The sequence below is a fragment of the Alligator mississippiensis genome, chromosome 1, assembly GCF_030867095.1.
Source record: "Alligator mississippiensis isolate rAllMis1 chromosome 1, rAllMis1, whole genome shotgun sequence".
NCBI classification, from domain to species: Eukaryota; Metazoa; Chordata; order Crocodylia; family Alligatoridae; genus Alligator; species Alligator mississippiensis.
In genome coordinates, this window is record NC_081824.1 from 143,563,763 (window position 1) to 143,590,884 (window position 27,122).

Genomic DNA, 27,122 nt, shown 5'->3' on the forward strand with positions numbered 1-27,122 from the left:
GAATTATTTATCTTCTTTGCTGTCAAAAATGCAAGTGGTTTAGGCTTTTGTTCTCTTGAATTCTATTGCAACCTACAGCAATTTAATATTAATATTTTCTTTAGCTGCCAAGATGGATGATATATTATTACCACAAGAAATATTAGTACTTATGTTATTAACTGTCTCTTGCAGGTAATAATTGCTAATTGTAGGAATACTAGCAATTTTAAGACAAGAAACAAGTGAATAAAACCAGCCTTTGGACCTTAGAGGTCAAGCTTAACTGGGTCATAAGCAGCTGTGGAAATTGGGATGATCATTAAGAAAAGTTGATAGCTTTTTGAAGCACTTACACTAGGAACACTAAATTGAAAGAGAGTTAGTTAGCTGTGTTAGTCTGGAATCATGCAGAGACTAATCTTAGTCCCAAGTCAGTCCATACACAGTGTCAATGCATTTTAATGCCTGCATGTGTAGATGCTGGCCTATTTAAATTTAAATCAGCATACATGCGTATGTAGACACACCCTGTGACACCTTTTGGACTAATTCATAGAAGTATATGCTTTTGTAAGCATCTGATGAAGTAAGCTGTTGCTTACAAAAGATTATCTCTCTTGTAACAGGAAGCGTGGGGATCCTGTTATTTTAAGGAGAGAAAGAGTAGCTGACAGGGTCCAGGCAGCAGAATACAGACCAGCTGCAAAAGGGAGGGCAGCAAAAGAGCACTGCTGCCTGGGCAGACAACAGCTCGTTAGAGTAAAGGGGCATATCTGTGGCCTGGTCCAGAGAACTCTGCCTACAGCAAGTTACCTGCTAGGAAATAGGCAACCTAGGACAAAAAGCTATGTCTGCCTATGGCAGAGCTAGGTGCTCTGTAATAGGCCAGTAGGACAGAGCCTGGCTTGGGCAGCAGGGTAGAGCAGCAGTCATAAACTGCCATGGAAACCAGCTGTCAGGTTTTAAGGAGAAATCCCTATAGGTGGCTGGGGTCATATACCATGGAATGGGATGGGCCACCTGGGCCATGACCCAACCAGCTTTTAGCATGTTAATTTAGCTAGCTACGCAGCTAAAAAAATACCTATACAGTTTTAACCGGAATGACAATTGCACATTTGTGGGTTATATAAATTAATGTGTTGAAAGTTGGTTGGGGCATGGCCTGGGTGGCCCACCCTATTCCGTGGCCTATGGCTGGGGTGCCACCTGACAGGAAAGGGCAATGCTTAGGCAGCATATAAACCTGCAGCCTGAGCCAGGTCAGGCAGTCTAACCCTGCAAGCCACAAGGAGAGGAGCTTGGGGTCAGGAATACTTCAGGAGGATGCCTGGAAGACTTCTGGGCTGCCAAAAGGACACTGGTGGCTTACAGAGAAGTACAACCCAGTGTAACAAGCAGCCTCACTGCTCTGGCAGTAAGCTACTGCTGATGTCTAGACTTAACGTGGGTTTACTCTGTGTTACAGTTAATGGCCTTGGAAGTCCTTAGTTATAGCCTGTGGACTTATTCCTTTGTTGCAGTTTAAACAAGTGATTTTGGTTGATACTATTGGAATGATATGGAGGTCCCAATAGTTCCTGAGGGCACATAAGTGTTTTGAGCCCTGCAGAGGGCTGGGGGCTTAGATCACCGAGTCGGCATAAGCAATGCCCAGGCAGGGCAGAGACAGGTCAAGGGGGCCCAGTGCCCAAGAAGGGCAGACATTAGCACCAGGAGACCCAGAAACAAAGTGAGCAAGACCAGATCTAGAGTCAAGAAGCCAGGTCCAACACAGTGGGCCTAGGCTAAAAGGCACAGGGAGATTAAAGGGGCAGAGGCTGCGAAAGTCGATGTCCCAACAAGGGAGAATGACCAAACAGTACTGAACAGACCGAACAGTGACCTGCAAGGTCTGGGCAGGACTGTAGCAGGGGTTTGGAGGCTGTGAACAGATGGGCAGGGAGGGTCCATGAGTGTGAGGGCAGGGACAAGGCAAGTGGGGTCTTGAAGGGGCCTGCTGGCTGTCAGAAGAACTGCTCTAGGCCCCATTAGGCAGCCTCCCTTTTGACCAAATAATTACATCAATGCATGGCAGGCAGGTGAGAAGGGGAGGGTACCCTAGAGCTGGAGCAGAACAAGGATTACATGGTCACCAGGTGGCGTCACCGCTGCCCCTGGAGCTTGAACCTCTGTGAATGAGTCAATCTATAAATTGCTACTCTGTTCTGACTCACTAAAAATGGTTTCACAGTGGGATGGTCTCTTTTTCTTCCCCAGATTCATTCTCTACATTTTAAAATTTAGTACCAACTTCTAGACATTAAATATGAAAAAGACCAACAGTTTTACTCTATTTAGCCAATAACCCTACTCTAAAGATAACGAACACGAGCCTAAAATTCCTTAGCACTTTTCTCTAACGTCATCATTTTTATTTTGAATTAATACCCTTATAGCTATTGTCATGTTGATGTGTTGATTAAAAAGTAGCATTTCTAAAATGGGGCATCATCACCTATTTCTCCCTTTTCCAGAGCTCAAATGTTTCGTACCTGTTGGATGTTCCCAAGTTAAGTGACGGTTTGCCTTGTATTCATTATAGTCATGTTACTTATTTAACATGGAAGAACAATTTCTCTTTTCTCATATGAAATAGAATGATTCAGCGTTCCAGGAACTAGTGAATCTTTCTGAGTTACAAATTTTAAAGTCCCTTTTAACCTATAACTTCAGCTGAATGTAAGTGGACTATAAATCTAGCTTGGTGTAATCAATTGCCATTTCCTGTCTTTGCTCTTAAACCACACCTGGCAGGAGGAAGGCGCACACAGAATTGTGGAAGATTTGTGGCTTTCTCTACCATGAAGTGTGAAAGTGACAGTGTTTTGGCTTTCGCACCAGATAGTCACTACAGTATTTCATGAGAATGAAAAATGCAGTTCTTATGATTGAAAACTGGTAAGCATCACCACTGACTTGTCCAGGAACATCTAGAGACATGTGGTGAAGCCCCCTCCCATTCTCTGCCATCACCACATGCAAACACACTAACTACTTTGTGTCAAAGAGGGCCAGACCTACATCAAGGGGCTCCAAAAATCCCAGTTCTGGCCAAGGGAAGTTTCCCCCAGTTCACAGTCAGTGAAGGACTGCTATAAGATTTCCTTCCAAGGAGCTACCTGTAAAATCAGGCATGGATGGCAAGCTGGGGGTAGGAAAGGTATGCTGAGGGTAGTAGAAAAATGCTCATGGAGTAACCATGAGATGATGATGTAATAGATAGTCCCTAAGAACAGCTAAGTTATGACACAGGTTTCCGCCCCCCCCCCCCCCCAACTTCCTGAGGCAACCCACAATGGGGATGGTAAAGGCACTGTTAAAGTAACCTTAGCTTCCCTTGCCTTTGTTCTGTGAAATCTGTGCTGTTCCTCTTAAAAGGAGGAGCACAGCAACCAGCATCTGGTATTTTCAAGCTTGTTAAAGCCAGGGATAAAACCCCCGAAAGGGAATTTCTGGGAGGGAAGAGAGAGAATGTGAAAGAACGCCACAATATCGGAGTTTCTGGAGCTAGTGGAATTCTGCATTATCCCATCAAAAAAAAAATAAATCTTGATTGTGGCTAGCACAAAGACTAGTGGTTCAATATTGCTGGTTGAAGCACACCATTTTTGGTGTTTTGATTTCATTCATGAAAAAATATTTAGAGAGAGAAAATTTTGAAACTTTTCACAAACCAACATTTCTTTTAAAAAGGAGGTAAAAGTTGTTTTTTATGAATAATTTTCAACTCATTTTCCATTGCTTTTATTTTATATTATTACATTCTAAATTTCAATGATCTCAAATTAAAAAATTAAATATACACATTAACTTCAAAAATGAAAAATCAACACTTTCATTAAAACAAAAATTGAAACAGGCTAATTTGGCATTATTAAAATGCTTAGTTTAGATTTTTTTTCTAAAACAATTTTAATTGCAATTCCCATGTTTATGTGGAAAAATGCTCCATTAGAATTTTTTTTTTTTTCCAGCTCTAATATTCAGCATTTGCAAGACTCACTCAGGGGAAGACCAAAAAAGCAGCTCACTTTTTTGCACAGTTGACACCAGGGATTTTTCTAATAAAAACTGTCACAGGAGGGGTGGAATACCATATATTCCTGATTCTAATTTTGAAAAACTCATGGTGATATAATTTTGGATGGCAAAATCATTGTATAAAGTGTCCTTTTTAAAAGCACATACTTAAATTACTAGAGTTAGCTTTTGAATCAGTAGTAACACATGCATATTTCTTAGGCTAGAAGATTTTTTTAAGCCACTTAGTCTTGTGAATGAATTTATCCCAGAACACTGAACAAATGTTAATGTTCCCATTGAGCAAAACAGCAAGTTTGATCATGATCATACTCATTTGACCTTTCACTCTGAACATTATGTATCACACCAAACGCTTGTTCCCCTAGACTGTTTCCTCCTGGTAAATAGAAAGGAAATTTTACTTGCTCTTACAAAGTGTCTCATGCAAATATTTTGTAAAGATTAAACTGCAAATGCTTTGAGTTGTGAAATAAACAACTAGATACAGTTCATCTTTCCCTAAAGAAGGGTTGTTTTGTTTTTTACAAAGTCAAAAACATAAGGACCGTCACTTTATTAAGGAGATGCAAGACACCCTAAATTAAATTAATCTCTTTTTATAAAACTGGGCCACGGGATTCATAAGGCAAATTAAAAACCAGGGTTCTGTAAATATATACATGAGAAGTAAAAGAACAGCTGTTGTCCCAACATTGCAAGGAAAATACAGCACTTAATAGTAATTGGCCCCCTGGCAAATGTTCAATGCCATAAACACCTTCCAAGAAAGTGGATGGTGAAATCAAGCATATCCTAAAGAACTGGATGAACCTGCAGCTCTGAGCTAGCAACAAGATGCTGCACCTCTCCTACTGGAAGGGGGATGGATGCCAGTGTCCCTCATCTGGGAGACCTCTGTGACTTCATGGTAGTTACCCATGCGTTCTGCCTACTGATATGCCCTGATGACCTGGGGAGCACCATCGCCACCAAAGCCCTGAAGGAGACCACTAAGAAGAGGATCGCTAGGCTGCCATTCAACAAGGACCTGGCCACACCCCTGAGCCGACTGCTAGAAGACAAATTTAGGTAACATGGTGGGGACTTTGCCTTTCTATGGAGCTGAGCCCACAGTGCCACGTGGCACCTCTGGAAGTCCATCAGCTGGATGTGGTAGGACACTGCAGGCATTGATCATTGGGACACCTGGAGCATGAGAGCATTCTGATATACTCCAGAGTACCCCCATTGCTACATGGAAAGGATGTGATGCCTCATGGTATCTGATACCATCCGACAGTCAACAGACATCTATGTTGAGCACCTTGATGGGCCATTGCCAATATAAAGACAGCCAACTGAGACCATCTCCCTGAAACAAGACATAGTATGGACTGAAACCCCCTCCCACACCACAGACTCGCAAAGACTGTTTATTGCCCTTGTACAATTACTGGGGTGGGGGGAATGTTCACTTCATACTAATATCCATTTTCTGAGAAAGTCTTGCAACTTGACAAACGGTACAAGTTCAGTTACTATGTATAGGGGCTTGTTTCCCTTCTTTCTATAACATCATTCTGAAACTTACTCCAGACTAACATAGGCTGCATGACTAACTGCATGTTTTAAATTGTGTCAATACATACCAATTAGGTACCCATGTGGTATCCACACGCAAAGTCCTTTATTCTCTTTCAGCTCTACAAAGCCATGTAGATAACCACAATTTTAAGTGTTTTCTAATGAAGTTTCAATCTGTTAAAAAAAAACAAATATTCTGCAAGATAGCTGTCTGGTGATACAACTAAAGAAACCTTCAATACAATCAGCCAGTGGTTTAGTATGTGAAGCAAAAGGAAGGTTATTTCTCATGTTTAAATATGAATGAAAGCTAAATCTAGTTTTTGTGCAGGTGCCAACTCACAGTGACTAAGAGTTTGCAATAGATGATCTTGGGTCATATGAACTGTAGGGTTCTGCTAGAAAAGACTAATCTGCTTTTTTTCCCCTCTCTCACAAGGAGGAAAACATAATGCTTAATCCATTGCAAGTTTCCTTTCCAGTGTAGACTGAAGCAAATGTGGCACTGATGATGAAAGAGATGCCAGGGTTTAGAGAGTTTCTGGGTAGAATCATGGCCTCATTAAAGTCAGTGACAAAATTCCCATCACCTTTAAGAGAAGTATTTCACCCTCTATGTATACATTTCTATAGTCAATTTTGAAAAATGCATCTATCAGTTTTATGTCTTCTCCAGCTATCCAGCAGAAGATCAAATCATCCTCTCTTCTATTTTAGCAGAAAACTCCAGAGTTGAACATGTATAAACTTTATTAGGCAATGACTAAAGGTGAAGAGGATAAAAACAGAAAAGTATTTGAAGGACAAGCACGAAGGAGGGAGAGGAATTATGTATCAAATTAAAAAGAGGGGAGAGGAGTGTATAAATAGGAGCAACTGGATGGAACTCATGAAGAGAACATTTATGCTGAATACCAGGAAATGTTCTTGTCAGTATGATCTATTAGCACTCTAGAAGCAGTGACAAGGGAAGCAATTGGATCCCCTCAGTTGACACATTTTAAAAACACATTAGACAAAACAAACTCCCTGGTAAATTTATAATAGCAAACCAGGCCACAATAGCACAAAAGGAGAAGATGACCTCTCTCTCTCTAACCTTTATGACAGTGGATGTCAGGCAGTAAGAATTCAATCTTGATATAGTGCAGCTTTCAGAAACTTTCAGATTCTGTTACACTCCAAAGGCCTTTGCAGGAGATACTGAAATCTCTCTATTGTCACTAGGATCAGCATTTGAAAACCAGAACAGTAAAAGAAAAGGGAATATTAGAAGTTTGCCTCATTCATGAACCTGATTGAAGGTGACAGAAGTGGCGAGGGACACTGGTTGCCAGCTGTTGCTTTAGCTTCCCCACTGGCAGGCAATCGCAGTGTGACACAGTGAAAGAAAGGCATTATCTCCAGTCAGGTCACTCCTCATTATTCTCTGATTCCAGCTCCCACAACCTTACTGCTCACTCTTCCCCTGCCACTTTTCATGACCTTAATTATCTCCAGGGGCCAACTCTTCCCATGCAATTATTACTAACATTACAGTTCCCATTTTGCTCACGCTATTGCAAATTCCACACCTCTCACTATGTCTCAAACCTCACAAGTAAGTTCTGGAACCCAACCCTACACCAATCCACTGACCCTGTCTCCTGAAATCTCACCCAGCCACAGAGATATACTCCTAAGTATCTGAGCAGCTATTAGCACCTGCCAGACAGCATTCCAGGGTACTCAAAAGTGGGAAAGCTGTAACAAGCTGAGATGAATGAATTACTTAGATTACAGTAGGTTAAGTCATTGGCCAAATCAAGTGAGTTCATGTTTATCTATAAAGAAAAATGGGAAAAGGAGGACCCAGGGAATTGCAGACTGGCCGGTCTAATTTCAATACCTAGAAAGACAGTGGAGCATATCAATCAATTTGTAAGAACCTAGAGAATAAAAATAAAATTGGTAACTGTCAGCATAGTTTTGTCGAGAGCATATCATGCCTAACAACCTGACTTTCTGCTATGTTCAGGTAACAACAGACCTTATGGACTGTGGGGTCAGAGAAACAGTGGATGTGATATACTTCAACTTTAGCAAGGCTTTCAACACTGTCTCATTCCATTCTCATATGTAAGCTACGTAAATGTAACTACTATGAAGGGGATACATAATTGGTTAGATAAAGGTGCTCAAAAATAGTCTTCAATGGCTCCATGTCAAGCTTGGAGGAGGCATCAAGTTTGGCTTCCTAAGAATCTGTCCTGGGTCCACTACTGCTCAACATCTTCATTAATGGGGTGAGATTTTGGGGAATGCTCTAGGCTTCAAATGGCAAAATATTAGTTCTGAGAAACGGAAAAGAAGAAATCCATTTATCTGCATTTGTCTTAGCAAAACTGAACAGTGGATGGAGACAGGCAGGCAGCAGAAACAGGATTTCAGTCACAACGATGAGACCATCAGGCATCATAATGAGAGGCACATCATGTAAAACAACTCTGAACAAATCCAGAGGGAAGATTGGAAGCCAGTTGGGTATAGAGTTGGGCTGAACTCATACATGAATGGGAGCATCCCTAGGTCATTCTTTTGGCTCAGTGATATGGAAGGAGGAGGCTGTTAAGTTTATTGAGACTAAGGTGCTATGAAGTGAGCAGAACCAGTGTGCGCTGCTTGGGGAAGAGTATGCTGTGGGAAAGAGTCTGATCCAAGGGGGCTGTGTGAGCAGTTGAGCAAAGTATGAAAAAAAGAGAGCATGCGAGGCCATCATACAATTCAGGGGGGAAAAATGCATGAGAGGGGAAGAGAAGGAGAAAAGGGTCATATGAAATACTAGCCTGGAGGAAAGTGTGTGTGTGTGTTTTCAGAAAGGAAAAAAAGAGAAGAAACTATTCTTATCTGGCAATGTTAGGTTACTCAATGCTTTTTCATATGCGTTTCAGGGGAGTTTAAAAGTGCCTACTTGCCTATCACTTAGATTCTACTTAACTGTACTACATTATATTTGTGTCTACTTATATGAAGGGAGCCTAAAACTTGTACTTCAAAAACCTGAACTCCATACACATGAAACTCCTTCCAACTTTGAAAGACTCTTGTTAGTGGCAATTGCCTGCATAATGGAAACGATGCTACTCTATGAACAACATCTGCACAATGACCCAGGGCGTAATTCATTGTCTGCATAATATTAACTTTGCCCAAATGTGAAAATATACTGGCCTATAAAATATACTATAGCCTCAGAGAGAATGTCAGTTAAATTACTGCACCATGGAAACCTCACTACTGTGAGCAACTGCAAACAGATAGAAAATGTCACAGACATAATCAAGAAGAAATTGTTATTGATGCTGATTGCTGGTCTCTGATCATCATTTAACATCTTTGAACATATTGCAATTGTGAGGTTAAATTTATAGGGATTGTCATAACCAATGGCTGTTATATAGAGTAGCAAATTATCCATATGGAGTAGCAAATTATTTTTCTTCCCATTGAAAGTAACCTAGATTCCAGACCACAGCTTCCTGAACTATGGAATCTCACTTTGCTTGAAGAACAGCTGATTGCAAGAGTACACCCAGTGCTACCTGTGTGCAGAAACTGTGGCAGTAATAGTGAACATATGGTCAACCTCACATAACAGGTTGATGCTGCAGCAAGTTGTCTGCCACATAAATGAGACCCATTGCCATAGATCATATTGCACTGTAATACAGTAAATGGATGTGTTGGCTTCCACATTAATTGACAAAGAGTAAGCATGCTTTTTCATATTTGAAAAAGAGATATTTTCTACAGATGCACAGAAATCAGTGGATACAATTTGGTGCAACTCCCTGAAGATGACTATGTATTTGGTTTCTCACCAAAGTAATAGGTAGATAGAAACACAAAGGCTTATTATATAAAAGTCATTCCATGAATACAACTCAGTCTGCAGAGGAAAACAACAAATACTTTTCATATAGAAAATTAATCCATGTAATGGACACACATTTCTAGACTATCAGTGAGTTTAGGACTGCTGAGCATATTGCTGTAGCGTTTCCAGCACTGTTTTTTTCATGGAGCTATAAATTTTCAGTCAAGGAGATTTAAGACTGTTAAATCTACAGCTACTGATCCTTGAATGCTTTACAAAAATAAGAATTGTGTTAACAGTTGTTCCTGATGTATAGATGTTTTGCCATGAAATCTAGAATTTAAAAGACTTCAGTTCAAATGGAGAACAACGTGATTTTCATTATCATCACCATCATCATTGCTTTAACATACAACTTCAAACGTGCAGGTCTCTAAATGCTTTACTAAGAACATTAGTATCATTATCCACATTTGGCAGACAGTCATTAAGGATTTGGACATGTGCCTTGTGCCTCGTCCATAGTCACCTTGTAGGCCAACAGCCAAGAATAGAACTGACTAACAATTTAACTGACTTGCACCCAGCCATTATGCAACACTAACACCAATGACGGACTGAATTCTATGATGTCAATTTAAAAGTGAGCTAAAGGAAAGACTGAAAGCCTAGCCCACACATGTCAAAAACCTAAATGTTCTATCATTCGTTTCTGAGAGTACTAATGCATACTGGTGCACATACTGCTATAAGCTCTTGGATATGAAAGTTTTTACAACTTTCAACATGGCTAACATGAAGCACAGCTGCCTTTTACTGGCCTGAACTACACAGATCTCAAGACACAGATGTGCGTCAGTTGATGCCAGAAGGAAGGGTGAAAAGAAGGAATGCAAAACTCCATAATGAAAATCTATTAAGTGTTTCATAGATCTTTGAGAATGGCTCTGTTTTAATTTGTTAATTTGTCCAAGTTTCAATGTTAGGGATTTCTGGTATCACACAAGGTCCAACACCACAAAAAGTCCACAGATCCATACTATTTCATGGCTTGAAGGAATACCAAATGTTTATGCTTGATATGCAGACATTAATAAAGAATATTTATCAATGATAGTGAAATATTTTGGCAACATTGTGACCACAGTGAATCCTCATGTAGACATTTCAGCACCACTCAGACATCTGTTCCAAGGACTGTTATTCAAAAATATGATGTAGTCAAAGATACAATTTTCATTCATGAAGATGCTTAGGTACATTTTATAAATTATTGCCAAAGACACAACCTACATATTGATTAGTAGTGTAGGGTAGGAGGGAGGAGGAAAAGCAGTAACTGGGAGTGCTATTTTAAGATCCCTGGTTGATATCTCACTTAACTGATCAAGAATGAAAGAGAGTGCCACCTCAAAACTGTGAGGAAACAATCCTTTGAGAAACCACAGGAATAATGCATATACTAATACTGCTGGGTCAGCGTTGATATACAGGCATCCTGGCCACTGATGTTCTGGTCTGTTACATATTTAAAATGCAAGTGAAAGAGAACTCAGGTTGACAGCACTCAAGCAACGGTTGGGCTAGGTTCTCAGGAATGACGCAAAGGATAGCAGTGTTGTAAAAGCTGAAGTACAAAGACTGTTTCCCCAAGAACCTGCAGTAAATAATTGTGCTTCACCAAAGGTATACATTTCCTATTTTATTAGAATGAACACTAAAACACTGATTCATTTCAGTTCGTGTTCAGTCAAAACAGTAGTTAGCACAAGGGAAGGAGAGGGTACTGCTGTTACCTTCTGTGGTTAACATTTATCCACTAACTGTAGAAGATCGGGAAGTGCAGACCAACAACAGAGTTTTCAGATTTTTACAATAAAGGGTAAAAATAATTAAGGAAAGAACACCAGCTGTTCTTACGTTCATTCTGAATCTTCAACCAAGAGCTAACACAGAGCACAGTGATTGTTATAAGCACGAAGTTATATCTACAATACTGTCAGAAAAGCTAGAGAAACCAGCAAAGAGATTATGTACATGGAAAGATAATTTAGAGGCAAACATCTGGAAAGAGTCCACATTGTTAGAAATTTCAGAATCTGAGTGTGAACATGAAGCAGGTGCTGAGTATCTGCATGTTCTTCATGAATGGGTGATTGCTGTTGGCATGGGAATGTGACCAGGTCGCTTCTGAGTGCAGGACTAGCTACTGGTATATTCCCAATCAGCTATAAAGAAAAACTATAAGCAGTGAAGTAACTAGGGGGTCATGACTGTGGCAGCCACCCTGTGTGATGAGCTGTGAAGCCGGGGGAGCAGAAAAAAAGCAGGTGCCACTGCAGCTTCATGATCAGGTCAACAGCAGTGATAACCAGAAGCTGCTACTGTCCTTGTGTATAACAGCTGCCTCAGGTGCCCAGCCATGTCAGTAGGCTCTGACTATAAACTCTTCCACCTGGGATACCACTGGCAGGAAACTAACTTACTAGGTAAGCCCTAGTGACAAGTCAGACAAAAGCTCTATGTTCTTCTTTCTCCCCTTAGGCAGCAGTGTTATTTAGGCAGCATTCACACATCAGATCTTCAGCCTCTCAGCAAGGCTGTGATAAACAGTGACCCACTAAACAAGGTCTGGCCTTAACCAGGCCTCTCCCACACAAAGGAGAAAGTTGGAGGTTTGTCTTCTTTTTCGACCAACCTTTTAGAGCTAGTCTACACCACTGTAGCAGTGGTTCCCAGGGAGACAGGGCTGAGTTTTCTCTATGCACACAAGACCAGGTATGTTCCAAGCAAGAAATGCATCTGTGAGGCTACTCTGGGTTCATCCCTCTGTACTTACTCTTGAGCCCTCAGTCTCTGGCAAGCCGGAGAACAGCCTCACTGGCAAAGTTCTGGGTCTGAAGGTTGCCTGCAAACTTGTATGGGTAAGGCCTGCTCAGAACCTCTGCTCAGGGTCAGACAGATCACCATATTTGGGGTCAGAGAGGTTTTTACCCCATGGTCACATTGGTATGAACTGTGGGGATTTCTGCCCTCCTCTGTAGCAGGGGTCATGGTCCTCTGCCTAGGACCTCTGGAGCATATATTGACACCGTTTTATAGGAGGACAACATTGGCTACCATGGTTCCCCTGCTTTACCCGTGGCAGGTTAGGATGTTAGGTTTGTGTTGTGTCAGGGTTGATGGTAGTCTTATTATAGACTACCATGAACCCTGGGATGGTTTGGATAGGGATGATCCTACCTAAGGGGGTTAGCCTAGATTACCTCTAGTCTAGAGGTTCCTTCCAGCCCTGCTTGTCTATGACTCCATGACACTTTCTCACTAGTACCTTCTACTACAAAGGTGTAGACAAGTCCCAGCAGAATTGACCTCTTCCATTTGAATTTTTCCCTGCAAGCCTGATAGCTAATGCAGATATTGCTCCAGGGCTAGTTAACCCTTTCCTGGCCAGCTTGGGACTTGCATAGCCCTCACCAGGATAAGGTGAAGCCACTGCATGTGATACAGATCTCAGTTACAAGTGGAGGGCCACATACAACAAGCCAGGTGGCCTGATCATTTTTTTTATATATAGATCTATACACATACACACCTATCACAAAAGCAAACAACACTAGCCTGATGCTTGATAGTATCAGACACCATATGGGGGTCTTTGCTGCACAAGAGCAGCAGATTTTGGATTTACTACAGTTGGAAATAGCTGCCAAACAAAATAATACAGGCAACATGACAAGAAAAAAGAATTGTATAATCCAGGAGAAAGTTGGAAGTAATAAAAAAAAAAAAAACCAACTATGATCAAGTCCATGACTTGCGCAACAAATAGCAAACATGGGTCTGAAAGCTTTGTACTGATGGTACCTACAAATGCTGCAGCTTTTTGCTCTGAAAATTGGGATTGATAGAAATGTCAAAGGGTTAGATAGCAAACTGGATTTTAAAAAAAAGTTACAAAATTATTTGGAAAAATTGCATTTTATTAGAATAATTGATGAAAGGAGTATGCTAGGCCAGTCAATTATTTGGGGGGGGGGAGAGGAATCACCATTCAGTCTATTGGGCTACTTACAGGTATAATTCCACAGGATAAAGCACAGGTGCTTCTTAAGAGCTTTGAAAAATAATTTTGTTCCATATTTTATCAACAGCAAAGTAAGACCTAATACTCACCTAGGACAATATGAGATACCTTGGACATAAGGGGATGCACAAATGGCTGTTACTAGAAAACTGGTATGAATGGACAAATTTTATTTCTGTAGAAGCCCCCAGACCTTGGAATGCTATCTTTTAGCTCCAGAAAATAAAAATGTGGTCTCTGCAGAGTCTTATGCAAAGCACTATACACATATCTACTAACTGTAATGCAACTCAAGGGGAAAATATTAAGATTATATCTTGAAATTAAGAGCAGAGTTATGCTAAAAGCAATTTTTTTTGACAGATAAAGGACTGGACAGTAGTGCTTTTGGTATGATTACCCACATGGCACATGAGCTGAGGTGCAAAACACCAAAAGCCACATGTCTAGTAATTTGCATAGTGTTTGATAAATACAAATATAGTACATGAATTGCCCACTGCTGGAATGCCAGCAATGTAGTTTGCACTAGGAGACAACAACTTTCAATTGTGGTTTGGGCTACGACTATCCATAAGTTTCAGGACCGCAACATTATCAAGACTGTTGATGACATTAGCTAATATGAATACAAGGTGAATTAAACAAAGGTCACCATTTCCAAGGCCCAAATATTTGAGAACCATGGATTCAAGTGTCAATAGATAAGAATGCAATGAAGTTGGATATTACTTTGGATACAGGTCCAAGAGTCCTCATGTAAAATTGTCTACATGAGGTTATGTACTTCCCTGGAGTTCATGACCCAGGCTAGAATTTGAAGAAAAACATAACTCTGTGTACTTGCCTGTGTATCCTCTTTGAATAAAATCCATATTCAAAAAGACACATTACTAAGCTATAATTTTCTTAAGTTAATTAAAGAATGTCATGATCAAATTAAAGTCACAATTAAAATTCAATGAATAAATTAAAATTGAATGACTAAATGGATACACTCAGGTTATCAAACCACCAAAATAATACAAGCAGACAATGAAATCAAAACAATGAGAATGACATTTCATAGTTTCATAGTTGGTAGGGTCGGAAGGGACCTGAGCAGGTCATCAAGTCCGACCCCCTGCCACGGACAGGAAAGAATGCTGGAGTCAAACGACCCCGGCAAGGTGATTATCCAGCCTCCTTTTGAAGACCCCCAGGGTAGGAGCGAGCACCACTTCCCTTGGAAGTTGATTCCAGATCCTAGCCACCCTGACTGTGAAGTAGTGCTTCCTGATGTCTAGCCTGAACCTACTCTGTCAACTTATGGCCATTATTCCTAGTTACTCCTGGTAGTGCTCAGGGGAACATGGTCTCTCCCATTCCCTGCTGGTTCCCCTTGGTAAGTTTATAGACGGCCACCAGATCCCCTCTCAGCCTTCTCTTGTGAAGGATGAACAGGTCCAGGTCCCATAGACTCTCCTCGTAGGGTCTGCCCTGCTGTCCCCTGACCATACAAGTGGAACTCCTTTGGACCCTCTCAATGCTGTCCACATCCCTCCTGAAGTGCAGCGCCCAGAATTGGACACAGTACTCCAACTTCAGCCTAACCAATGTCATATAGAGGGGGAGGATCATCTCCTTGGCCCTGCTCGTGATGCATCTGTGGATGCATGACAAGGTGCTGTTAGTCTTCCCGACCGTGTCCCCACGCTGTCGGCCCATGTTCATCTTGGAATCAATAGCGACTCCAAAATCCTTTTCTGCCTCTGTGCTGATGAGAAGGGAGTTCCCCAGCCCGTAGGTATGCTGCTGGTTCTTCCTCCCTAGGTGCAGTACCTTGCACTTGTCAGTATCAAAACCCATCCTATTCTCATCTGCCCACCCCTGTAACCTGTCCAGATCTAGTTGTAGCCTGTCCCTCCCTTCTAGAATGCCCACTTCTCCCCACATCTTAGTGTCATCCATGAATTTGAACAAGGTGCTTTTCACCCCCTCATCCATGTCGCTGATGAAGATGTTGAACAGTGCGGGCCTGAGGACTGAGCCCTGGGGAGCCCCGCTGCCCACATCCCTCCAGGTCAAAAATGACCTGTCCACCACCACTCTCTGGGTGTGGCCCTCCAGCCAATTTGTGACCCATCTGACTGTGTAGGCATCGACACCAGTCACTTAATTTTTTAATGAGAATGGGGTGAGAGACAGTGTTGAAGGCCTTCCTAAAGTCCAGAAAGACTACGTCCACCGCGACACCTGCATCCAAGGATTTTGTGACCTGGTCGTAGAAGGCATATACTAATGCTAGGAGCATGGGAAACAAGCAGGATGAACTAGCGCTCCTGCTTGCACTAAACACCTATGACTTAGTGGGGCTAACGGAAACCTGGTGGGATTCATCCCATGACTGGGCGGTACATATTGAGGGCTATAGATTGTACAGAAAGGACAGGTTGGGGAAGAAAGGGGGAGGGGTTGCGCTCTATGTCAGTGAGCAATATACATCAACCCTCATCAAGACGGAATCCAAGGATGAGGAAGTAGAAGGATTGTGGGTTAGGCTACATGGGGGGCAAGGAGAAAGGGATTTGGTGGTAGGGGTCTGCTACAGACCCCCACATCAAGGGGAAGAAAGAGATTCGGGGCTCCTGAGGCAGATCTCGGAGACCATAAAAGCTAAAGAGGCGGTAGTCATGGGGGACCTAAACTACCCGGACATCTGCTGGGAGTCACAGACAGCAAAGTCCCACCGCTCACGCAGGTTTCTAACCTATGTACAGGACCTCCACCTGACACAGGAGGTACACGGTCCCACTAGGGGGAATGCCATACTGGATCTGGTATTGGCAACGGGAGATGACATGGTAGCGGACCTCCAGATCGGTAGCCATCTGGGGGACAGTGATCACCTAATAATAGAATACAGCATAAGACGTCGAGTGGGTAAGGTAACTAGTAGGGTGAAAGTGCTAGACTTTAGGAAAGCCGATTTCAATGAACTCAGGGGATTAGTCAAGGACACACTGCAGAGTAGGAGATTTGAAGAAATGGAAGCCCAAGAAGGGTGGGTGTGCCTTAAGGAATTGATCCTTCGGGCACAAAGCAAGACGATCCCCGAGCGAGGCAAAAGAGGGAAAGGGGCCAGGAGGCTTCCCTGGCTGACCAGAGAAATCCAGGGCAGCCTAAGGGACAAAAGAGGAGCACATAAAAAGTGGAAACAGGGAGAGATCACCAGAGATGTACATACCACCTCTGCTCGTGCTTGTAGGGAGGCAGTTAGACGGGCCAAAGCTACCATGGAGCTGAGGATGGCATCCCAAGTAAAAGACAACAAGAAATTGTTTTTTAGATATATTGGGAGTAAAAGGAAGGCCCAGGGAGGAATAGGACCCCTGCTAAATGGGCAGAAACAATTGGTGACGGACAGGGGGGACAAGGCTGAACTCCTCAACGAGTTCTTTGCCTCAGCGTTCCTAAGTGAGGGGCACGACAAGTCTCTCACTGGGGTTGTAGAGAGGCAGCAGCAAGGCGCCAGACTGCCATGCGTAGACCCTGAGATGGTGCAGAGGCACTTGGAAGAACTGGATGCCTTTAAGTCGGCAGGCCCGGATGAGCTCCATCCGAGGGTGCTGAAGGCACTGGCCGACGTCATTGCAGAGCTACTGGCGGGAATATTTGAAAGCTCGTGGCGCATGGGCCAAGTCCCGGAGGACTGGAAAAGGGCCAACGTGGTCCCCATTTTCAAAAAGGGGAGGAAGGAGGACCCGGGCAACTATAGGCCAGTCAGTCTCACCTCCATCCTTGGCAAAATCTTTGAAAAAATTATCAAGGCTCACATTTGTGAGAGCCCAGCAGGACAAATTATGCTGAGGGGAAACCAGCATGGGTTTGTGGCGGGCAGATCGTGCCTGACCAACCTAGTCTCTTTCTATGACCAGGTTACGAAACGCCTGGACACAGGAGGAGGGGTGGATGTCGTATACCTGGACTTCAGGAAGGCCTTCGATACGGTATCCCACCCCATACTGGTGAACAAATTAAGAGGCTGTGATGTGGATGACTGCACAGTCCGGTGGGTGGCGAATTGGCTAGAGGGTCGCACCCAAAGAGTCGTGGTAGATGGGTCGGTCTCGACGTGGAAGGGTGTGGGCAGTGGGGTCCCGCAGGGTTCGGTCCTTGGACCGATACTCTTTAATGTCTTCATCAGCGACTTGGACGTGGGAGTGAAACGTACTCTGTCCAAGTTTGCAGATGACACAAAGCTATGGGGAGAAGTGGACACGCCGGAGGGCAGGGAACAGCTGCAGGCAGACCTGGATAGGCTGGACAAGTGGGCAGAAAACAACAGGATGCAGTTCAACAAGGAGAAATGCAAAGTGCTGCACCTAGGGAGGAAAAATGTCCAGCATACCTACAGCCTAGGGAATGACCTGCTGGGTGGCACGGAAGTGGAAAGGGATCTTGGAGTCCTAGTGGACTCCAAGATGAACATAAGTCGGCAGTGTGACAAAGCCATCAAAAAAGCCAATGGCACTTTATCGTGCATCAGCAGATGCATGACGAATAGGTCCAAGGAGGTGATACTTCCCCTCTATCGGGCGCTGGTCAGACCGCAGTTGGAGTACTGCATGCAATTCTGGGTGCCGCAATTCAAGAGGGATGTGGATAACCTGGAAAGGGTCCAGAGAAGGGCCACTCGTATGGTTAAGGGCCTGCAGACCAAGCCCTATGAGGAGAGACTAGAGAAACTGGATCTTTTCAGCCTCCGCAAGAGAAGGTTGAGAGGCGACCTTGTGGCTGCCTATAAGTTCATCACGGGGGCACAGAAGGGTATTGGTGAGGATTTATTCACCAAGGCGCCCCCGGGGGTTACAAGAAATAATGGCCACAAGCTAGCAGAGAGCAGATTTAGATTGGACATTAGGAAACACTTCTTCACAGTTCGAGTGGCCAGGGTCTGGAACGGGCTCCCAAGGGAGGTGGTGCTCTCCCCTACCCTGGGGGTCTTCAAGAGGAGGTTAGATGAGCATCTAGCTGGGGTCATCTAGACCCAGCACTCTTTCCTGCTTATGCAGGGGGTCGGACTCGATGATCTATTGAGGTCCCTTCCGACCCTAACATCTATGAATCTATGAAAGGCAACTAGGTTTGTCTGACAGGACCTGCCTCTAATGAACCCATGTTGGTTGCCCCTAACCATAATCTCCTCTGGTGGTCCCTCACAGATGTGCTCCTGGATAAATCTTCTCAAAGAGCTTCCCCAGGACTGAGGTTAGACTTACAGGCCTATAGTTTCCTGGGTCCTCCTTCCTTCCTGTTTTGAAAATGGGGACCACAATGGCCCTTTTACAGTCCTCTGGCACCTGGCCAGAGCACTACGAGTGCTCATAAAGCTGTGCCGGGGTCCCGCAGTGACCTCTGCCAATTCCCTCAGCACCCTGTGGTGGAGATCATCTGCACCTGCTGATTTGAACACATCCAGTCCCACCAGAAATTCCCTGATTACGTCCTCACTGACCCTGGGCCTGGCTGTTCCTCCCCTGGGTCCAGCCAGGATCCCGGGGGGGGGGGGGGAGGGGGGTGTCCTGGTCCCTGCTCAGAAAAATGGAGGTAAAGAATTTGTTAAAGAGGTTAGCTTCATTTAAAGCAACTGATTTCTGTTACCTTTATGTTGAGAATATTTAAGAAGGAAAATCCAAAATTCCAGCCAGGGTTCTAACAAATACAGTGTGTTGACACAATTGATGAAGGACAATTCACAGGAAGTGAGTGTTGGTATGACTCTTGCGTCTGCATTCTGGCCATAACCCTTGTTTCTACTGGGGTAGAATCTATCCCCACTGCTGTCTGTCCATTTTATTCAGTGACTAATAAATTCAAGATTCAGAAAAACTATTGAGGGTCAGGCCAGAAATCAAGGCCTCCTCCCTTCCCAGGTAGCATCCATCTCTGCCACAGTCACTCTGGCCTGCATTCCTCCTGGCTCCAGATATCATTCCCTCCTAGTTCTCCAGTAGGCCAAATTCATGAGGAGAGTTGAAGAGTGCTCTCACTAAGGCCTAGCCCATAGCCTGGGATTAGAGCTTCAGATTCCAAACTCTTCTGGGCTGTGGGGGCTGAGAACCTGGGGTCTTTCACTTCATGAGCCAGTGCCTAACCCTTAGGATATTGGGCAAAGAGATGGAGTGCTCTCCTAAAACCACCCTGGACAATCCTATTCTGATACAGATTAAAATCAAATTTAAAATAAATGTTGGGATTTATGCATCTATATAAGGGGCACATTGTCAATGTGGGATCCCCATACTAACAGAGATATCAGTGAGGACTGTGGCAGATAGGTGTGGGGCAAGGAATGGCAGTCCATTGAACCTAGTGGATAGGCACTTCCACTACCACTTGGAGAAGACTGATTGTCACATACCTAATGAGAGTTTCCCTGGAGAGCAGATGTCTTGTGGCCAGGACTGTAGATACCTGACGTGAAATTGGGCATGTGATAAGAGGCAGCCAAGAATGGACAGACAGGCCCTGACTGATGTACTGAGCTGCTGCTCAACCAGCAGGATGAGTTCTTGCAGGAGTAGAATTGATCCTGTGGGAGATAAGCTCTAGCTATTGCAGAGTTCAAAGCTGCTTCTATGAACTCCAGGCTGGACTTGCTCACCAAGCATCCTATAGCATGAAACACTCATATAGGGGCAAGGAGGCTCACTGGCACCTGCTGGAAGGTGACACCCTTGCACAAACCAGTCATTTAGATAAGTACAGACTTCTACCTCTGACTGTTTGAGGTTTACAACACTGAGAGCACCTTGGCGAAGGCTGTCTGGGGTGTCAATAGGCTAAATGCAAAGATTTTTTTATGGGTTGTGGTCCTAATTCACCATACTCTTACCAGAGTCTGTTTTCTTTAGAAAGATCTTATCATGATATGAAAACTGGTGTCCTGAAGACAGAGATATGAAATCCAATACCATTTCTATCAAGATGGTATGATTTTGGCTAGTATGGCCATCTGAAACTTCAGTTCTACAATGCTTTTATATGGTCTTGGGTTTTGTTGGGATCATTTCCCATGCACTCTGACTTATGAACCACTTGCATTGCTTTGGGGCCAATTATGTAGATCTACAAATTGTGAATAGTCAATCTAGTCCAGTCCTCCCACAGTAGGAAATCTTTAGGCCTTTGGCCATGGTGAAAACTTTCTTCATTGAATGATACTTTATTTCACTTAGTCACTTAGATTTGACTGCAGATCAGACATCCTTCCAAAAACAAACAAACTAATAAAAAATAAAGAAGGACCTGGATAGGATCTTTGCCAAGAAAATGGATCTAAAACTTCTGGTTTAGGTAATGGACATAAGACCCACAATCAGCAAAGCTGTCTCTAGAATCTAATGATCTAACCAACATCCTTCCCATGAAAGTATTCTTGTGGTTGTTCAGGGTTCTCAGAACACCTTAACATATTCAGTTATTTTAACCCAAAAAGTATTGGAGAACTAATATACACGCACAATTTGTCCTACTGTCCTAAAATATGCAAGTAGCATGCAGGCTGATCAGAAAATTATTCTATTTATAAATTAAGTAGTTTTTCCAGGCCCAGCTCAAATATGAGCCCATGAGCTGTGCACACAATATAACAAATATGAAATTATTTTATCAATGAAAAGAGGTGTGGTTCAGATTACTTCAAATTTTGGTTAATCTCCCTTTAGGAGTTTGAATGTAATGGAAAATGTAGCCCTTGAGCTCATCTAATACTAGCCATTTTCCTCACAGTTGTTGCGGTAATTAATTGCCCAGTTAAGATTCCAGTGTAGATAGATGGATACAGTGACAGTAGTTATCATTTAAACAATGCTCCCTAGCAGGGACTAAGGGCCTTGCTAGACCTTATGCTGTAAACCGCACAAATGTTACGTCGGCATTGATTGGCTTAGTGGAGCAGTCACACTTTAAGGTGAAAACTGCCTTTCACCTGCATAGCTGTGACTTACCAAGAGGCTTGGTGAGCAGGGGCAGGACTAGAAGACTATGTAAAATGTTTCTTAATGCAAATGAAGTCAGTGCTGTTAGCCACAATGTCTTCAAGTTGCGTGTGTTTCTTTTTTTAGTCTGTTGTGAAAAAGGAGGAAGCAGAATTGAGGCAGTCAGAGAAGGAAAAAGTTTGTTCTGGGTAGTAATGATCTGGCACTCTGAATGTATTGGTGTGTCCGAATTCTTTCCTTGATTGTAATCTAAGCAGCCAAAGCCAATAAATACACTAGCTCCCACTGGACAGAGCAAGTGCTGCAACCCCAAGGCGCTGCTTGAGCAATGAGGGCCCAATCCTTTTCTCCCCTACACCCTCCCTGAGTACCACTCCGATCCCCCTTTCCTGTCTGATCTCCTGCTCCACTTTCTGCTCCCTGCTCTGTCTTCCCTGCCCAATATGCTACCGTAGTGCCTGACCCCTCCCTGATCTGCTGCACACCACACAGAGGCTGCCAGTACTACTTGTGGCATACATGGCACAGGTTGGCCACCCCTGGCTTAGATAAACAAGGTAGTGTGAGATCCATAAGTTTAATAAAATGCAGCATATGGTAATTTTTGCATTGTACAGTGTCCTTGTCATTTCAGTTCATGAAAAGAAATTAAAAAAAAAAATACATCATTCAGAGGAGCCTCCAGAACTAGGTATACCTGTTAGAATCAGAGTATATTGGATGTATGGGGGAATGCGAGGGGAGAAGTTGTACACTATTGCCTTGCTGTAGGACTAGATGACATTTTAAATCTCTTTTAGTCACTTTCTTAAATTCCTTTGCAGTGGGACTTTTTTGCCTGACAGCAGGATCTTCACAGTGATGCACTATGAATTGTTACAAGGCTATCATTTTATCAAGACCTTATGCAATATGAATTCCCAGCTGGCTTGAACAGAAACAGATAATAGAATCCATAAATGCTGTATGCTCAGAATTTATTTTTATAGCTAAAAGTTTTGCCCTCTCATCCAAATATGAATCCACACTCTGAATGAAATTGCTAAAGAACAGCAAGAAGTAAAAATACACCCATACAGAATATAAGATCTGGATGTATACGAGTCAATCTCCTTGGCAAGAACAAAAAACCCTGAAAAGTCATGATGGTGCTATTTTATATTTCTGAGACAGTTTTGACCTGTGCATTCTTTGCATTGGCCTTTGTGAACTGCTTTGCAATCAATACTAATAGTAGTACTTAAAATTTCTGTATTCTCAAGATGGCATTCTCTAGTATACTTGCCTACACATGTGAATGTACACACAGCTACTTGTCTTTCAGCAAATGGATACATTCTTTTCAGAAATCATCTTCCAAGTAGTCCATTGAGGAAAAGAAATACATAGGATCTGCCTCTGCTCAGGGCAGAATTTTCCCTGATTAAAACAGACCAGCCAGTGTTGGGATGTTACATAGACTTTCATAGACATTAGGGCTGGAAGGGACCTCGGAAGTTCATCGAGTCCAGCCCCCCGCCCAAAGGGCAGGAAGTCAGCTGGGGTCATAGGATCCCAGCAAGATAAGCATCCAGTTTCATCCTGAAGGTGTTCAATGAAGGCGCTTGAACGACCTCCGGTGGCAGGCTGTTCCAGACCTTGGGGGCTCGGACAGTAAAGAAATTCTTCCTTATGTCCAGCCTGAAACGATCTTGTAGTAGTTTGTGACCATTCGACCTCGTCATCCCTTGGGGCGCTCTGGTGAACAAACGTTCCCCCAGATGCATATTGCTTTTCAAATTAGTTTTAGTCTTACCTCTTTCTGCAAGTGTATCTTAGTGTGCCCTAAGCACCCAACATACAGATCACAATGAGTTGGGATGAAATGTATCTGCCAGATCCTGTCTGAAGCCCATTCGCAATATGTTACAGCCTGCCTCAAGGAGAGATGGGAATAGCCAGATAGTCTTGCAATACAGGAAATCAGAATAACCTCTTTATTTCTGGCCCCCAGAACCTATGTGCAAATGGGTTATGATCAGGTTGGTGACAAATGACCATTTACGTGTGGGTGATTGTATGTCTTGCTAACCAGATACAAGTGTCTTATAAGTTTTAGAGTGACTTGTAAGTTAAGCAGTAAAAACAATTATTTTAAGTCAGGGCTGTCCAACTTTGGTACCGCCAGGGGCTGCAGGTGATGGCAACATGTAGTCTTTGGTCTGTATACCACATGGGCAGCCTGCTGCAGAAACAGCCTCCTTGGGATCCTCCCCACTGCACAGGCTGTGCCAGCAGCACACAGCTCCCTGACAGCAGCATGTGGCACCCTGTCTCCTGCCATGTGGGTTATGCTAGCCACATGTGGATCCCCACCTCCCACGCAGCAGTCCCCCAGCCCTCACTGCATGGGCTGCGTTGGTGACATATAGGCTCTTATCCCCTGCCAGCAGCATGTGAACCCCCATCCCCTACCCTGTGGGCTGAGCAAGTATGTCAACCCCTGCCCACCCCACCCCCCCTCCCAACCACATGGCAGCAGAAGAGGCTGCTTCTGGGACCTGTGGGACATATGTTAACAACTCATGAGTCACATGCAACCCACAGGCCACATGCTGGCTCCTCATGGGCTGCCAGTTAGACAGCCCTGTTGCAAGCTGTAAGGAGAAATATTTTAAAATTTGTTTTAGACATACAAAATTTGATTGGGGAAAAGAGGGCTCTTTACCTTTTACAAAGCCTATGCGACAGGATGAAGTATTCTTCAAGAGGCGTGCAAGGCCCAGCTTTCACTTTTTCTGAGTTCAAGACTCGGTGGTGGGGAGGAGGGAGAGAGATCTTCATTGCAGTTAGAGATTACCAGGCTGGCAGCCTGGCTATCTAAGGACAGTTCCCCAAATCTGTCTTTCATAACATCAAGGCAGGGGAGTACTAGGGCACCAGAGTAGGGAGAAGGGCAGAGAAGGTTGTCAGGGGTGCACCCAAGAGAATGGAGTTCTGCCACACCTGTCTAAATGTAGATGCATAAGTGAAATTTAGGGTCACCTGTTTAGATTTTACTTACTCCCCTGGCATAATTAGATTTGTCCTTCTGAGCACACAGGTGCCCCAGCCAGTTAGCTATTAGGCTAAAAAGGGAGAAGGACCTGTTCCACCTTCTCCCCTGTATTACAGAGTATACATTCTGTGTAAGTGGCACTGGCTGCCACTTGTGTGTCTGAATTTAGATATATAGCTGCCTAAAGAGGGGTTGGATTTGGGGCTTAGAATGGAAAACCCAGTTACTTGATACACAGTGTCTTGGGTGGCATCTACTGCAAGGGACTTAGTTTTTTTAAGCTCAGTTGTTCAAAATTTGGACGTTAATAGTTATGAATATCATGACTAAGAACATCCTGGATTCTCTGTGGAATTTATACGGTCTCGTGGAATCTATACATTCCATTGGTGTCATCTGTACAGTTAACATCATAACCCTACCTTAAGCTCCAGGGATAGGGACAGGAATCACTTCAAGTTGAAGTGATTCCCAGCTGTGCACAGTGTAGGTGGGCAGGGATGATCAAACCCTCTTTTAAAGATCAAATAAAGCTGTCAAAACTATTAACCTTGATGCCAAAATTGCATGGAGTCTCATTGACAGGAACTTCCACTCTTGCTCTTTTTTAATTTTCTTTTCCCCCATGACCCTGGGATTGTGTTCACTCTTGTTCCTCAGGTAAAGTGGCTGTCAAGTTAGCATATTTACAGAAGATACTATTGACATCCCCATATGTTTAACCCAAACTACAAACATTTATTCATTGCCTTATGTGGATCCCTATGGTAATGAACAAAAGTTTGTAGCCTGAATCAAAAACTTGGTAGCATCCACATTCATTTTGCAAATATAATCAACTACCTTGAGTTAATCTGCAATTACTTAATTTGTGGTACAACAGTTGATGAAGATGAACTCTGTGATTGGAATTTTGAGTGTGTTACCAACCTGAGCACGGCAGAAACTGGATTCAGGAGAGATCTCAGCATACTTACAGCTTGAGCGCCTTGCAACCAGTGTAAGAAAAGAGAAGGAAAAAGGGGATGCCACGGTACATGCAGCAGGAGGAAAATCACAAGCATTTGAGGTAGCAGAGAGTATTATGGCATGGTAGGAAGATAGGACACTTGGCAAGGTTCTGAAGGACTGTAGGGGCCTTTTCACACATTCACTTGCAACAGGTACAAATAACTAGAATGCAGTTAAACGTCAGTACCTCTTAGGATATAACCCTCACCTGAAAGGAAACGTCAGGAGAGCACTTAACACATGCTGAACTGCTTGAATATGGATGTTATTATATTTTACCCTTCCTGTGTGCTAAATACTCTTGAGACAGCAGGGGAAATATCATGACCACTATGGTGGCAGGGGAAATACCCTGACCAAGGTAATGCAATTAAAATGGCACCGTGTAGTGGAGGGCAGCATCCTTGTCTGCTTGAGGACAGAACTCCCTATGACAGCCTCATAGTTAGCTACCCACTAACCAGCTTCCAGTGGGAGCATCTCGGCAACATGCTGACTTTATAGAAATGGGAGACTCCTCATTAGCTTGCTCCTGCAGCCACATGGCTGAGGGCAAGCCAACTCAGGGACATCCGAACCCCAAGCTTCTGGGCTTGGGTCTGCACGTAGAATGCCTGCCAAAGGATTTGGAAGCATCTGAAGCCCCAGGTTGGGGTGGAGGATGTTTGCTGGTAGTAGGGCCACATTTGGTTCTTGAATGACTCATGGATTTGGAATTGATTTGACTGATTTTACTTGGAACACAAAAAAATGTCCTTAAAAAAAACCCAACTCTTAAGATGGGAGTGTCCATGTGACAGGTCAGAAAATGATGAGTTAGGTGGGCTCTGAGTATCTCAGAGTAACACCTTTTTTAGGTGAAGAATTTCTCTGGCTAGTATTAGGGGGCTTATATTGCAGTAACATCAGTCTGGTTCATGGGGCCAATATGAACAGTTTGCAGTCCTCCAGCAGCCCAAGATGCACTGCTCCCAGCTCTCCCCACATGGATGACCTACTGTCCCAGATTGACAGAGAACCAGAGAGCTGGGCATCCACAGGAGAGCTGGGGCCAGGTTGAGTTGAGTTGCTGGTATCTGCAGGGGAGCTGGGAGAGCCACAAGAGAGCTGGGGAGCTACAGACATACTTGGCAGCTCCTAGCCACAACCCTGCTTACTAGCTGTCTAGCAGAAAGTCAGAGCTAGGCATACCAGTGAGGATATTGACCCTTAACATGCAACTGCTCACAACAAGTTCTAACTCCAAAACTGTATAACGTTTCCTAGAGTTAGCACATGCAAACTGTAACATCTGACAACATCCCATGTGTCTGCTTGCATTTTAGTTGCACTTAGAAAATGTTAAATTGAACGTAGACACCACTCTAGGTCAAACCCCTCTGCAGAGGTTAAAATAATCTCAGCTTTGACACATTTATGTGAAAAGAGCTAAATTTACAGATCTTTTACAATACATTTGGTATCATTTACTAACCATTTTCTCCAGGGATCTAGAATACTAATTCGGTCTATTCAGTG

General features: G+C 43.5%; 1 protein-coding gene across 4 annotated transcripts in view; it reads right to left on the minus strand.

The window, feature by feature from the left end:
• Positions 1-27,122, minus strand: part of RPS6KA2 (ribosomal protein S6 kinase A2) — a 534,307-nt gene that overhangs the window by 154,840 nt on the left and 352,345 nt on the right. Inside the window, exon 1 of one of the 4 annotated variants that reach the window (XM_019479853.2) lies at positions 5,697-5,789. The exons of the other annotated variants lie outside the window; for them this stretch is intronic. The gene's annotated coding sequence lies outside the window, so the exon portion shown is untranslated. Of the gene's footprint in view, positions 1-5,696; positions 5,790-27,122 lie in introns of those variants that run through there. 4 annotated transcript variants of the gene reach the window in all.